This window comes from Babylonia areolata, chromosome 3 (genome assembly GCF_041734735.1).
Source record: "Babylonia areolata isolate BAREFJ2019XMU chromosome 3, ASM4173473v1, whole genome shotgun sequence".
NCBI classification, from domain to species: Eukaryota; Metazoa; Mollusca; class Gastropoda; order Neogastropoda; family Buccinidae; genus Babylonia; species Babylonia areolata.
In genome coordinates, this window is record NC_134878.1 from 55,114,495 (window position 1) to 55,118,569 (window position 4,075).

Sequence of the window (4,075 nt, forward strand, 5' to 3'; positions counted from 1 at the left end):
CATTTAATCACATTCAGTAAATCACCTCTCTGCCTTGTCTTGTTTTCAATTTTCCCTTAGTATCTAATGTTAATTCATATCTCTTACAGTAGTGTAAAACACGTACATGTTTCGTCTCGAATTACGCAACAATTAACGCGAGCATAGTTCACACCTGCACTCGGGATTCAGTTCGCGTGGCAAAAGGCCTGTGTCTTTGGCAAAGAGGAATGGAGCAGGGAGAGGCACCGGGGCGCGCACACACACACACACACACTGTGACACACACACGCACATCAGTTACACACGCACAGACAGTACACACGGTATTTGCATCCCCCAAAACCCCCTTACACACATTCACATTCACATTATACAAAGGCCGCATGTGCAAATTAAAACTTTACAGAGGATGAGTTCAACCAAAGATGTCCCATGCCCCCTCGAAACCCCCAACAACCTCTCCTTGAGCATATAACCATCTCTACCCCTGGCATCGAGAAGTTCCTACGTAACATCGACCCTACCAAAGCCCCTGGTTCAGACCTGATCAGCTCCAGAGTCTTGAGAGAACTAGCGACGGAACTAGCCCTGGCGCTCGCACTGTTGGGTTTTTTCGATGAGGTCTCCAAAGCACTTGAAGATGGAAAGCAGGAAGACTTACTGGTCTTAGACTTCAGTAAAGCCTTTGACAAGGTGAGTCACAGCCTACTCATCCACAAACTTCGTTACCTTGGCATCTGCGGCCAGATCAATGCATGGATTGAGGATTTCCTATGGGACAGGAAACAGTCCGTCGTCGTCAACGGGTCAAAATCAGAGTTTGCTCCAGTAGAGTCAGGGGTACCACAGGGCTCAGTTCTTGGCCCAACTCTATTCCTACTGTATATCAATGACCTGCCGTCTGGTCTGACCTCAACAGCAAGGCTCTTCCGCGGATGACACGGCCTGTCATACGAGTGTTTGTTCAGCGCAAGATCAGAAAATCCTACAGGAAGACCTCGACAAACTCGCCACCTGGGAGGAGAAGTGGAAAATGTCCTTCCACCCTCAGAAGTGCACCACAGTTCATATGACTAGACGCCTGACTACCCTCCACCACAACTACCAGCTCCACGGCCATACGCTCCAGGAGGAATCCCAAGCAAAATACCTGGGCGTTACTATCACGCATGACCTGGACTGGAAGCCCCATATCACCAACATCACTAAAAAGGCAAACACTGAGACCCTAGACTTCATCAGAAGAAACATCAGACTAAACAGCAAGTCCATTAAGCAGGCTGCATACAAGGCACTGGTGCGACCCATACTGGAATATGCTGGAACGGTATCGGATCCCTACACTGAAGAAAACATTGAGGCAGTGGAAAAGATCCAGCGGCGGGCAGCAAGGTGGGTCTCGCATCGATTCCGACAAACATCCAGCGTTGAAGATATGCTCAGCGATCTAGAATGGCCAGCAGACTCGCAGGAAAACAGCGAGACTCACCATGTTTTACAAAATCCACCACGGCAAGGCCTGCATCAATTCCCAGCACCTCCGTTCCGTCAGCGCCAGAAGACGCTCTTCAAGGCGCTTCCACCACCTCCACTGCGACGTCCCACAGAGCCGCACAGACTATCGCCACAAATCCGTCTTCCCAAGGACCATACCGGAGTGGAACAGCCTTCCTGCAGAGACTGTGTCGACGCCATCCCGTGGCTGCCTTCCAGGCCAGGATGGCATGCCTCCACTAACCCCTTCCCTCCCCCTCTCCCCCCTCTCCCATCCCCCACCAAATCGGAAACAGACCTGGCAACACCGGCCCTGTGGACTATGAAAACTACTGAGTGACATGCGTTCACCCGACCGGAGCGGGAAGCTTTTTCCTAAGTGATAAGTGCGGCTGATTCGTCTTAATGTAGATGTTGGCTGCCTACACCCAAGAAGAAGCAGTGGTCAAGATCCAGTTGTCAATGTAATACACACGCGCGCGCGCACGGCGTCAGTCTGCGCGCATGAGCACGTGCGGGTACGCGGTACAAACAACACACAAGTACATCTAAGTAATTTCATCTGCAACATGCAGTCTGTACAAATACAGAAATTCGAACGAAAGTCAGTCCACGTAATCATGTGGTAGGGACTGTTATCGTGCTAAATACACGAGCGCGAGAATGTGAAAACAGCGTGGATGGAAATGCATTCGAGACGTACATTAAACACGCACGCATACTCACACCTACTCGCAGACGCTCATACACTCTGACACAGCTAGACAGCCACACACACACACACACACACACACACACACACACACAAATAAACATTGATTTGTCATATTTCAGCTGCCATTTTAACTTTCGTTTTTAGAATGGTAGGACTTCCGGTTGATAATCAGTCGATTTCCGTCTGTTGACGAAGCCGTTTACGAACATGTCTCTTATCTCTTTGTGACACAAAACCAGGTAAACAGAAGGTATGTGCCACATACTGGACAACATATGTTTAGCACTTTAACGGTGTTCCTTTTTCGTTCGCGCTTGGTGGTCTTCTTGAGTTAAGGTAAGAATTGATACCAAATATTAGGACTGCCACTTTCAAGACGGAATTGCGGCAACTGCCGAAAGCTGTAAGATTAGGACCGATCATGATAAATTCTGCCCTTAGGCTTAGATTTACATTGCAGTCTTGTCCGGTGTTAGCGGTTCTTTCATTCTTTCTAACTATTCTAAATTATGCGTCATACTCTACATTCGTAGCTTTTTAAAAGTATGCCTTTGTTTGAGCACACATACGCACGCACGTACGGACGCACGCACACACACACACACACACACACACACAGAGTCACACACACACACACACACTTCCAGTTCCACAGGTTTCCCACAAAAAGGGGTAGGAAAAGATCTCTCACACTCTCTCTGTGTGTGTGTGTGTGTAGAGGGGGGGGTTGTGTACATGAGTAAGTGCATGGATTGTGGGAGCTGTGTGCATGTGTAGCCATATAAATGCATGCATGTAATGTTTGTGGGAATGACATTACATGTGTATGCACATATGTATGTGTGTCTATGCACATGCATAATCACTTGGACTAATGCTTTATGTGTTTATGAACTGCACATAAGGTTTTTATGTCTTTGTGTGTGTGTGTATTGTCTTCCTGCTCAGGCTCAGTACCAAAATCAAAACCAACAGAGCTGTTGTGCTGAACACCTTGTACTGCTGTGAAACATGGATGACGTATCACCGTCATGTTCAACAACTTGAGCAGTTTCACCAGAGATGCCTACGAAAGATCCTTGGCATAAAGTGGCAGGACAGGTTCTCCAACCTCCAGGTACTAGAGAGGAGTGGCCTGCCCAGCATCGAAAGCCTGCTGATCCTGTGCCAGCTACGTTGGACAGGACACGTTGTCCGCATGATAGACACCAGGATCCCGAAGATGTTTTTGTACGGCCAGCTGAAGGAAGGCCACTGCAAACACAAAGACATTTGAAAACAAGAGAGCGCTGGCCGTTGAGGAGAAGCGTGAGCGAAAGAAGCAGGGCTCAACTTCTGGAGATGTTTTCCCTTGCAACACCTGTGGGAAGTGCTGCGCATCCAGAATCGGCCTCTTTTCCCACATGAGGACACACACCAACAGATAAGCCTGCCTGCCTACTCTGTTGGTCTGACAGGAGACTCCATCATCATCATCATCATCATCGTCTTTGTGTGTGTATATTGTGTCTCTGTGTGTGCAGGTTTCTGTATGTGCATGATATGTTATATATATTTGCACATTGGTGTCAGTATGTGTGCATGTGGGTGCATGTACAATTTTTTTGTTTTTGTTTTTTTTGGGTTTTTTTTTTATTTGTGTGTGTGTGTGTGTGTGTGTGTGTGTGTGTGTGTGGATCATGTTTTACAGTGTAAACAGTAGGGTAGGCATTTAAGGCATTGGGTTTATATATGAAAATCAGGCATCTGCCTTACTTCTTTTTTTTCTTTTTTTTTTAAACAGCAGGTGTGGTTTAGGGTATAGGGATGAGTCACACAACTTTGACACCTTCTTGAAACTGAGCCTGAAAAAAGAGAGCGTAAAAATGACACTTTGCTACTCAT

General features: G+C 47.3%; 1 protein-coding gene across 3 annotated transcripts in view; it reads left to right on the forward strand.

Annotated features, from left to right (window-relative positions):
- The first annotated feature begins 2,367 nt into the window (after nucleotides 1-2,367).
- Nucleotides 2,368-4,075, forward strand: part of LOC143280122 (TLC domain-containing protein 4-B-like) — a 24,258-nt gene continuing 22,550 nt past the window's right edge. Inside the window, exon 1 of one of the 3 annotated variants that reach the window (XM_076584677.1) lies at nucleotides 2,368-2,441. The gene's annotated coding sequence lies outside the window, so the exon portion shown is untranslated. The other 2 variants (XM_076584678.1, XM_076584679.1) reach the window with 2 other exon arrangements.